General features: G+C 39.1%; 1 pseudogene across 1 annotated transcript; it reads right to left on the bottom strand.

Annotated features, from left to right (window-relative positions):
• Window positions 1-755: 755 nt before the first annotated feature.
• Window positions 756-10,830, bottom strand: LOC309591498 (acyl-coenzyme A synthetase ACSM3, mitochondrial-like; annotated as a pseudogene). The gene is made up of 10 exons: window positions 10,630-10,830; window positions 10,171-10,379; window positions 8,689-8,900; window positions 7,097-7,240; window positions 6,161-6,317; window positions 5,202-5,281; window positions 4,796-4,856; window positions 2,233-2,360; window positions 2,025-2,124; window positions 756-767 (listed from the first exon to the last, which is right to left on the bottom strand). The product of its transcript is annotated as an acyl-coenzyme A synthetase ACSM3, mitochondrial-like (transcript).
• Window positions 10,831-12,030: the final 1,200 nt, after the last annotated feature.

The following is a 12,030-nucleotide window of genomic DNA, read 5'->3' as shown; positions in this document are numbered from 1 at the left end:
TGTAACCACTTATCTTTACATCTGATGCATGGATCTCAGTTTTGTTCAAATTTTATTCCCCAAGGAAAAGCAACTTATTTAACAGTGGAATAATTTCCTTATTCCTTAGCAGGAGCTTTTACAGTAATATTTAATCTACCTATGGGGTGGATGAACTCAAATACTTAGAACTTGCACAAGTCAATCTTTTCAGAGATATCTGACAGCATAAAAAAATCTGGATGCGGATTTTCCCCCTAGAACAGATACTTTGTGAAAACAGTAATTCATGGTGTTCTCCATGCTACATGGAGACTGTGGTAGAGAAATACTGACCAGCTGTAACTAATCCTATAGGATATCATTTGCTCTTGAGAAAGCATCATAGGACATGGATATAAAATTAAATGTTATTACGTCCCTAATTGCCACCCACTTCAGAATCAGGATTATAGAGCAAAAACTTATTTAGACGGTACTTACATTTTAAATTAGAACTCTACTAACAGGACCTGGTGGAAAAAATTAATCTAAAAAGGCTTTACTGGTGAAAAATGGTCTTTTAACTATTCCCTAAATACATCCTCTTTGAGGTTGTGACCTCCGCTGTTAATGCTAAAAACCAATGGATCCACTTTCATTCCTGTAATAGAAAAGCCTAATCATTTTGATTATTCTTTTTAATAACATAGTAAGATATTTCTCATTTCTTAGTCTGCTCTAATTCTATGATTTAGCTATAATCTACAGATTTCAGAGCATTGCAATGACAATATCTACACAATAGCCTGTAAAGAAAAGAGGAGAGAAAGAACATTCAGGAACAGTATTCAAGATTGGAAATGGTATTCAAGACTGGAAAGATGAAAAACATTTTAAATCCAGGATTCCCTAGTGGTCTACAAAAATGTCTGCAAAGTTTTGCTGTGAGAGCCTTCGATGGTTTTTAGCACTTTTTCACCTGCAAACCTAGAGGTAAGAAAATTGAGAAAAAGATCCAGTAGTGGCAAAGTCCCCTGAACTGCTGCAAGAATCAGTAATTATTTTTCCTGATTTAGTACCATCTCAGTGATCAGCAACACTAGGATTCAGACAAACAACATTTTTCCTGACCTGTTTGCTGTGGACGGTATAGATTGAGAGCTGGCTGGGGTAGATCTTCTTCATTCGGCTTTCAGGACATGTGTTTCTCAAATGAGGCACTGTAAAGATTAGCCTTTATCTGGAGAGGTGAAACCTGGACGCTCTTGTCAAAAAGGATTTGGAGTGAAACCCTTTGTACTTTATTATTTACTTCTTTTGAAGTAATGAGAACAAAACATAGCACAAAACAAACCAGGCAGCACAATTCTTTCTGTGGAGTAACTTTTTTCTTGTAATCATTTACACTGTTGTTAATTGGGCATAATTTGGACCTTAACCTAAAGCACTTTGTATCTTCTCTTTTCCCCCACTTTAACCATTTAAGTAAATCACAAATTCACCAAGATGAAGAGAAGTAGTTAAAGAATATGTCTTTCTCCTTCCACTCAGAAAGAATTTGGGAATGTTACAGTGATAGTTTTTGAAGAGACAGTATCACTTCACTGCTCATACCCACTACAAGACAAAGATTATTTTTATTAATTTCTCATTTATTTGTAGTTATCAAAATGTTGTAGTTACACTTTTTTTTTTTAAAGGAAGCTGTTTATACTAATTCCAGTAAAAAAATTAAACCTTTGTAAGCTCCCGGATCTGTCCCTTCTCTCTCCCATTCCTCATTCTTAATTACTTGCACCTTCTCCCTTCTGAAAATTTTCAAGTCAATGGCAAAAGTGGTTCTAATACCACACATCCTCAAGATATATAAGTGTTATCTCCTTTTTTTCTGTAGCTTGTTTTACCATGTGTTCTCCTAGTGCTCTGGGTCAAGGGTTTTTTTTAACCCATTTTAATTTTAAAAATCTGCAACACATTTGATTCCAAGGAAGCCTAATACATATAGGGAACCTGATGCTTAGAATAAAGTGCATTTCTTTCTATGTATTTTTTTTCCTTTTTACCTCCCTGCGAATTGGATCAGGACTGCTGACAACAGCTGAGTCTGAGGCTGCAGGGTGTTGTATTAATGCACTTTCGACTTCAAATGGGCCAACACAATACCTAGGAGAAAATGCAGATATGACAGCCATAGCAAGCTAGCCATTCAATTGGTCTTTCCAGATTGAATTTTAACAGGCAAATGAGCAAATCTAAAAGCAACTGACTTACCCAGAAGAATTAATTATATCGTCAGCTCTTCCAACAAAACAGACATATCCTTCTTCATCCATAATCCCTCTGTCCCCAGTGACATAAAAATTTCCACACACAGAGGCAGCAGTTTTCTCTGGATTATTCTGACAACAATCAAACATTTAAAAAAAAGTATCTGACTGTTAGTGAAATTTAATGCATTTACTTTGCAGTGGTGCTAAAAATGATCAAGACAATTTTTTAAGTTGTTCTCAAAATGAGTATGTTCAATACTATTTTATGTCTTCAATTAAAAAAAAAACAAAGCCACATTAATTAGCAGTTTTGTGGTGGAAATATGTGAGAGGTGGAAAAGAGCATTTATGTATATATGGATTCATGGGCCGTGCTTTATCATATGGCCATCCACCACAGCAAATTACTAAAATGTATAACCCATCCTCTTCAGAGAAATGACTTATCATTGCAGGGGGTTGCCACAATAACCTTCTTTTTACCCTTAATCTTCAAGACCAAAACACAAATGAGGTGACCTCCAGGAAAAACTTCATTATCTACATTGATCTATCAGGTCTACATTACACAGGAAAAACACCTTGACAACAGAAGACATAACGAAAAATTGAAGTAATAGTACTGAACCAAAAGTTTTTTATCACATAATGAGCAATTACTTTGTCCAAGTTGCTGTTTGAGGATGCTACAAATATCCAAATATGGGGGTTCAGAAGAGGATTAAACACATAGATTCCCCAAAGCTTATTCAACAGGATAGTTCAAATGCAGTGGAGAATATATTTGCCTGATTCTAGTGTTTTCTTATGTACTACAACTCAGCACCACCACAGAGAGAATACTAGCTTAGATGGACCTTTGACCTGAACCAAAACGGCAATTCTTCTGACATGTTTTTTAAGCCTGTTCTGCTTTCAGTGGGTAGAGCATTCCCATTTGAATAGTAATGTTGGATTATGTATGCCACTTCCACAAAGCCATATGATCCTCTACACTTGAGGGTTTTGTGCTGTAGCTTGCCTTTGTGCTGTTGATCTTGTGCACGTCGTCTGTGTGACAGGAAACTGTACAAAGGGTTTCTCTGACACCAGAGATACGTGCATGCTGGAATGTGTAACTTTTAAAGAATTAAAAGATCAATCTGTGGGTACCTCTGACAGTGGTATGAGGGAATAAGATACCTGTGCTCTCTGGAAAGGCTCCCTGACCTTCCGACATATTAGAGTAGCCTTTATGGGCTTCCTTCTTTTATCGTTAACCAAGGATAGAAGTGGAATAGAAGGGAAAGGAGTGATGCACTGAATGTGAAGCCCATGCCAACTGCCATGCACAGGTCTGGAACAAGGTACCCCCCTGGTTCATGTTGCATCTTGAAGTTATACTCTGCCAGTCAGTCTGCTCCTGGAATAGCAGAACAATGTACTGATAAGGCTCAAAGCCCTCAAGCAACCTGGTGAGACCTTGTGAAGATCCTGGATGAAATTCTGCTCCTTGGATAAGTCAACAGAACTTTGCCCTGGGTCTCTCTTGGGCTTCTCAGCAGGCACAGACAGACCAACTCAGACTTACCAAGTACTCAGAGAACAGACAGAATGGTCATGTTGGTTGAACTTGGACAGCAATGTGGCCTTCTCCTGCAGGCAGAATAGCCCCATGGTCATCTATGATCTGCAGAAAGGACATATCATTATTGCTTTGACTAGCTCAGTGAAATATCTGTTACAGCACAGTGCAGGACAGAAAAGGGACACAGACAGCATTCCCTTACTCTTGTACCCACAACTGCAGCTGAGCTCAGATGTGAAATATCAACATATCTGCACATCATAAGGGGGAACAGCTTTTCCCAAAGAGCCAGGATTAATTTCCATTCCTTTCATATTGGCACATATTGTCACCTGCATAATAGATTTTTATTTTTTTTTTAATTTGTGCAACATCTTGTAGACTTTATTATTGTTTGCATTAGGCACGACACCTCTTCATGACTTTGTCGTGACAAGGGCTGAATCAGGGCTAAAGCACTGGTTCTCCAGCACACAAGAGAAGAGTTGAGAGGCATTTCAGGTCAGCCCTGTGGAATGAGTTTGCTTGCGCTCAGTCTGAGCAAGTGGGTTCTTCTGCAAACACTTGAATTTGCAAGACAGCAGATGTGAAATTATTACAGATCTTATTTCAATAACGGGACAATTAATTTGGGACCATATCAAGGGTAAGAGGAGAGAATGCCTGAAATCTGACTCTTAATAGCTTCGTTAACGTTCACTTACAGAGAAGTCTGGGATGTGAACCGATTTAATATTTTTCATTAAAACCTCAGACAGGCCAAATTGATACCCAGAGAAAATTATTTTTTGTTTTAGTTTTGCCTTTTAAGTAAAGATGATGAAGGGATCTGCTACAAGTTATTTGATCTGAGGTAATCTCTGGCATGGTTTTTGCCAGGGGCTGACACTCTGTAGTCATAGTATTTCCTATAAACATTAAAATATTGGGGAATTTTGGAATTATATCATCATAATTATAGACTCTTTTTAAAAAAAATCACTCAAATGATTCTCACCTTTTCCATTGATTTATCAAGCACATTGTGCCTCTGGTATTGTTTCCTTTGAGAGGGCATACTGCAAGAATTAATGCAAATGTACTGTTTCAGTCTGGCCATAACCTTCATAGATATCCATCCCTGTCTGGATTTTCCACTTCGCCATCACTTCAGGACTGAGAAAAATCTCACTTGTTTCCTCTGTGTTGTCTTTTCAAGACCCATTCCTGAAGCCTGAATGGCCTAAGGTATGACTAGTTATTCTTATATTTCAGAACATAGCTTTCTTTTCTGAGAGTAAATTTTGCTAATTAGATTTCCTTTAATTGAAAAAAATTAAGCAACATAAGGAACAGCCAGAGCTGTCACAGCATTATATCCCAGCCTCTCTCTGCTACCCCTGCACCAGACAGATGTGCAGTACCTGCTCAAATCACGTTGGACCAGCATGTGGTAGGCAGTGGGAGCACTGCAAAAGGCAGTGATGGGGTATCTTGAGAGAGTCTAGAAAAATTTTTTTGTTGAAAAGAAAATGTAATGGTGGGTCTAACCTTGTAAATGTGCAGGTGAGTAACAACTTATGTGCTCAAATGTCTGCAAAATGAAAACCATAAAACGCAACATACATTCAACACAGAGAATGAGTATGGATTAGTGACTATGAATCCTGACTGCAGAGTGGCTGCACCAGTCAGTCCCACTACTGTAGAAAATACAGTACTTTCTGTCCAACAAAAATCACTCACGTAAATGAATGACCGCTGAGAGTAGCAGTCCCAATTAAGATTGTTTTCTGCTTCCCAAGGTGATTGTGTCCCAGGCTCAAGGCTAAGTGACAATAGTGGACTAGACCAAAGCTTTTCCAATTTTATTCTTGAGGAAGTCTGGGTCTCCTCTCCACACAAGGGGCCAGTGTTGAGGAGAATAGGCCAGCTAACTGGTTTTGTGAAATGGCAGAGAGGAGGAATAGACATTCTGGCAACTCATTGAAAATTCAGGATAACAGGGCCCTGATTCAGGTCTATGCTATACTCCAATTACTGGCCCATGCTCACCCTGAGCCCTAAGGAGCTGGAAGTCCATACCTGAAGTGAGCTTTAAGCTAAGTATGGGATAAGACAGCAGTGATCCCAAGTTCTTTTTATCCTGCATCTTCCACCACATCTCCTCTACACTGTAGCCATGTCACATGGCCTAACCAGGAGGAAAAACATTTGTTCCTCTAGCTTACTGGGCACCAAAGGGAGGGATGACTGCTTGGGATGTGGGAAGTATTGTCCCTGCTGCTACAGAGCAGTGGGTATCTATGCACTGGAGCCCAGCTTGGTTGCTTCATTTATGCAAAACAGAAATAAAACTCACAGTATAAAATGTTATGCTTACCTCTGCAATAACGGCTGGTTTAAACTGTGGCTTATTGTGTACAAAGAGACATGATCCACAGATCCACGGTATAAAAACACTGCTCCAAGCTGACTTTACCCAGTCAGTATCAGAGGTATTCCACATTATATCTGAAGAAGTCAAGTTCATCCAGTACCTGATGATAAAGCAGAGATGAAAAAAATGCTTCATATAGTGTGAGAGACTCAGGCACAGGTCACAGCATAATTAAAGGAAAGGGCAGGAGGCTTCCATTGGAAGATGCAGTGTTAGCAAGTGGGGCTCTTTAGAAAGTTTGTAAGAGTTGAGGAGAATCTCAAACATTCTCTTATTTCCCTTCATTCCTTTCTGTTTAACATTTCCAGCATTTGCTTTTCTCCTGAACAGTGCAGAACATCCTTGGCTTGAGTTGCAGAATCTGGACCTAGATCAAAAATGGAACAAATCACTTGGAGTAGGCTTTCCCCGCCTTGTGGATTAGAGACATCAGCTAAATCACAGCTTATTTCTCTAGGAAACTAACCAAATTACTTCTGTGGACTCTATACCACCAACTTCCAACTCAGAATGCCTTGGGAAATTCAAACTGAACTGTAACTTTTAGGGTATAATGCTATGGTCCAAGGTTGCTTTGGTTCTCAAGGAAGGTTTACATAATACTAAAGCACTTTATCTGGTTTTGCTATAAGGATGCTATCCTTTTTGTTACTCCGCAGTCAGCCCTCTGAGCAACCAAACACTGTGTGATGATCTCAACTGAGTCTTCAAGAAGCTTTTAATAATGAGGGTTTCACTGTGAGAGGGGAAAGGTGAAGAAGAAGCAACATCCTACACTCACGAAATGCCTACATTTACTGAAGTTTTTACAGTCACATTTTCAATTTAATTGTGATCATGTCACTTAATCAGGACACTGGGAGCAAGTGCAAGGTATACTGGCCACTGGTTGCAAATCCGATACCATAACTGCTGTGGGAGTGCACGACCATTTTTGGAGTGTCTGTACCTCCCCTAGTAAAATAGATCAGCATTGGGTCTTGACTCCTTGTCTTGACACATTTATGGTCAGCAGATGTCACCCTTCAGAAGAAATAGTATATGACAGTTACCACATGTATTTTTTCACAAAGGAAGCAGTATTTTTTAAAGTTTAGGAAATAAAATGGCCCAAAACTAGATGATCTCACTAAATAAATAGTTACATCACTGTTGTGGTTAAACCCCAGTCAGCGACTAAGCACCACACAGCCGCTTGCTCACCCTCCCCTCCCAGTGGGATGGGGGAGAGAATCAAGGGGGGGAAAAAGTGAAACCCATGGGTTGAGATAAAGACAGTTTAATAGAACAGCAGAGGAAGAGAAAATAATAATAATAGTATTAATAGTAACAACAACAATAATAACAATAATAAGAATAGTAATAAAGATAAAAGAATATACAAAAGAAGTGAAGTACAATGCAATTGCTCACCACCCGCTGCCCAATGCCCAGCCCATCCCTGAGCAGCAATCAATGCCCCTTGGCCAACTCCCCCAGTTTATATACTGAGCATGACATCATATGGTATGGAATAGCCCTTTGGCCAGTCTGGGTCAGCTGTCCTGGCCGTGCCCCCTCCAAGCTTCTTGAGCACCGGGCAGATCATGGGAAGCTGAAAAGTCCTTGACCAGTGTGAGCACTACTTAGCAACAGCTAAAACATCAGTGTGTTATCAACACTATTCTCATCCTAAATCCAAAACACAGCACTATACCAGCTACTAGGAAGAAAATTAACTCTATCCCAGCCGAAACCAGGACAATCACATACCACAGGTAAGAGTTAGTGAGCACATTTTGCTAGTCACAAGTGTATTCTGTATGCCATAACTTTCAAGATGCGAGCACCTACAGCATATTCCAGTGACTTTGTCTACGACTATTTGGCAAGGGCACTCAAGGTGCTTGTTACAGAACAGCAGGTAGATGCAAAAAAAGCTTCTGCCTCAACACATACTGTCTCCCAATCTGAAGTCAATGGGGGCCATATTCAGGCTATTATGCCAGGTAAGGTGGTCTTAGACACATATTATACCATTTATGTTCAAGAGACTGATGAACAATTCAGATTGTCTGGGCTACCAAGATAGTCAAGGGAAGAAATAACTGATGCCATGTTAGCTGAGCACCGAGAGCTGGCAATCGGTATCTTCTCATTGAATTCAAGAGCCATTAGGCTGCGCTCTGGAAGACAAGCACAAAGCAACTGCAAGATTAGTACTCTGTGCTTGTCTTGTGATAACAGTAGAAGCAGAGAGCTTTTGAAAGCTGTCAGGCTGCTGAGTAAGGAGAAGCTGAAAGACCTGAATACAGCTCCCAAAAAGTGGGTTGGAGGGATTTGTACTTAATGCAGTGATTACAGCAAGTTGGCAGAAGGATGCAAAAATGTAACTAATTTCTATTTTGGAAATTAATCCTAAACATAGCCATGTCACCTGACTGATATAGCTTCCTTCACCTGACAGGGATGATGGTAAAACAGCTGGATACTCAAGCAAAGAATTCTTTGAGGTTCAGCCACCCATCCCTGCTCCCTTTGGCTACAATTAGTTTGCTTTTCAGAAACTGGCAGTCGGGCATGACAGATTCCACTGCAGGTGCCAGTGTATCATTGGTAATGATGCACTTGGCCTTTGAAGCCTGGAGTCAGTATAAGATGTCTTTGGCTGATAATCAGGATGTTCCTGGAATAAAGACAATTCCTGGAAAAAAGCAACAAGCAATTTAGAAAATTGACCATCTCTCTTTATTATGTTCACAGGACATGACCCCAGCCATAGAAAAGCTGAGCTACTTGCTAAAAACTTATTCTTTGAGAAACAGAAGTAAAGTATAACTCATGTTTGAAGGCAGAGCTTGGGTGAATTTATGGCCTAGGAATGACCTGGAATCATCTGGCTCCAAAAGACCTCCAAACCCTGCAACACTAATATTGAGTTTTGTGTCATCCATATTAAAGGTATCTAGATCATGAGTAAGATCTAGATTTAAAGTGGTTTTTTGAGCACTTCCTTCATGATTTATGACTCAGGAAGGAAGTGTTGAGATTATCATCCCCTTAAGTATATAAATAAGACAAGCATTTGGATTACATTTACATCTGGAATAAAGCCATTATTAATTTCAGTGAGGAATTAATACCTTTGATATGGGATAAATAGATTGAGGTCAGGTAGCTTACACACATTGCTCCGTCAACACATCCCTCAAGCTTGGATTCATGTTGTAATGTGAACAAATGTAAATTCGGATATTGAGTACAATGTGACTGAAATCACATTTTCAGGTGGAGGGGAAAAAAACAAAATCAATTTAATGCATTTCTATATCTCCTTTTCCCAAGGATTTCAATAGACTTGACCTACAGATTGATTTCAGTCTTCTTGGCACTGAGATATGGAATGATATTCTCACATCGTAGCCCAGGAAATCTTGGTTACAATAGAATTCCCTGAGTCTTAGCCCCACTTAAAACCTGCAAGAATCACAGAGCTTAAAAGTGGGACAAAAACACTTGATCATGTCCCTGTTGATGCTGAATTGTTCTATCATGGATGTTTAGCAGTCTAAAAATGCAACGGGTCAAATTCTTCCTAAGAATTTGCAAAACTGTAACAGCAGAGCAAAAAAATACTGTATTGAATTATTAACCAGTCTAGTCGTATAAGTTACTGCATTAAAACTGTCCACACTGATAATGTATCTGTCAAATCTGGCCTTAGATCATAACCATTCAACCTTCACTGGCTTCAACTGAGGATGCCGTTTAACTGGACCATGTCTGTTCCGCACCTAGTACAATGTCGCTTTGGTTCCTGTGTGGGTGCTGCCAATTCTCCTACGAAAAAGCTGAATTGTACAGGGCACAGCAGTATATTCCTGTTTACTTTTTTTTTCACATTAATTTCACATATTTTTTGTAACTTCAATTTATTTTCTTTCTGCATCCACAAGATCAGTAAGGTTACACACCTGTTCGCATACAGGCTACATTCAGTAGCCACCATTCAGGAACATGAGGCAGAACTGCTATAACTGTCTACTCTCTGCAAACCCCATGCTTCAGAAAGTATATTAGCTGTTTTCCTAGACAGAAATCCCAATTCTTCAAAGCTTCGCTTCACCTCCTCTCCCTCATCATTTACCCATCAAAAAGCTGGATTTGCTGGTCACTTTCCATCCTAGAATGCAACAGAAGATATTAAAATAAGAAGACAATCCTTAAAAGGTTTAATTTCAATCTAAAATAACTCCAGACTAAACAAATCATCCCTGGCAACTAGTCTCTTAAAGTGATACCTATATTTCTGACAAAGAGAATAAAATACTGCATTCTACTCTGCAGCTAATATTATCCAGTATTCATCAGGAAAACTGATTTGTATAATCAGAGATTTGTTCTATGTCTATGAAGTAGAAGAAAAATACTACCTTTTCCAGTTGTGACCACTCATTTAAGGTATCGCTTGCAAAGCTGAAATATTCTGGCAGTTCCTTTCTACACTGGTTTATAGAGTCATAATAGGAAATAATCTGAGATGTAAGAAGCCTGTTGCATCCATGGAATAATCTGCAAGGCGACCTGAGAATCCACAAACACTGAGGAATCCACGATTTAAGAAATGTTCTCATGATAAATGATGTTTTATCAGACAGTGGGGAAAAAGTCAGATGCACACCTACAGGAATCAGTCATCTGAAATGAAAGAAAATACATTTAAAAACAGCCAGGTATTGGATGCTGTCTAGTTTGTGATGTTGGATAAATTAATGCAAACTAGCTTGAATAAATAGGTTGGTTATGTGCCTCCCTGTTTTTCCCCATTATTTTATGTGATTCTGAAAGTGAGTGTTCCTCCTTTTCTGGCAAAGAGATTGTGCACTGTTTTTTCCTTATAATCTTTGTCCTCTACTTTGTCAGCTGATGAATGAATCTCATATCTCCTCTCTAAACTTTCATTTGTCAGTCCTTTTCTAAATATCTATCTCTTGATTCCTGTAAATTTTACATTTTACTTTGCCTGCTTACAGAAATAAAATGCCACTAGTTAGGAAGTGTTTTGAGGACACTTTGTTTATCCCCTTGATTTAAAACGGTCTCTGTAATTATGCTATGTCTTAAATATACACTAGATGGCGATTCACACTGAGCTTAGACACCAATAAAACTGATGAATCTCTGATTTATTTCCTTGTGAGTTCTGTTTTCACGGGAGGCATGGAATAAACACAAAATAAACACGGGGCTAGCAAAGGTGAAATGCCAGAGACTTCCATTTGCTTGCACTTCAGCTGAAATGTGCAACTTTGAAAAAGATACATGTTGTAAAAAAAACTTGCAAAGAAAGTTCCAGTGCTTCCAGCTTCTCCTAGCCTTTCCTACACAACATACAGGTAGATGTGGAAGAGACAGAATGGATGATACTGCAGTTATTTAAAGCCCAGCCTTGGAAGTCAAGAAAATTAGATCTTTACTCATACATGCAGAATCTTCTGACAAACTTGTTTTGAGTGTAATCAAGTCCTTAAGAATCTACCCACCACATTAAATCTAAGGTAATTTTCCCCTCAATTCAATGGAGCCAGCTTTGGTTTTGAATCTTTCTGTGCCGCAACCTTCTCCTTGTTTAACAGCCAACAGCACGTACCTATCTCACAGGGATACTATTGCAAGTGTAGATGCAGTGACAGCTTAAAGTATTCAATGCCAATAAATAACAGTAACTGACATCACTCTAAAACCACTGTATTTGTGAGGCAAAACAGAGAAATGCAAACAGAAGGTGCTCACACGTGGGGCATGTGTCAATGGCTCTCGACCACACAACAATT

This window comes from Platalea leucorodia, assembly GCF_965183815.1.
Source record: "Platalea leucorodia genome assembly, chromosome: 5".
NCBI lineage: Eukaryota > Metazoa > Chordata > Aves > Pelecaniformes > Threskiornithidae > Platalea > Platalea leucorodia.
Note: the sequence above shows the minus strand (reverse complement) of the source record. Positions and strands in the feature narration are given on the sequence as shown.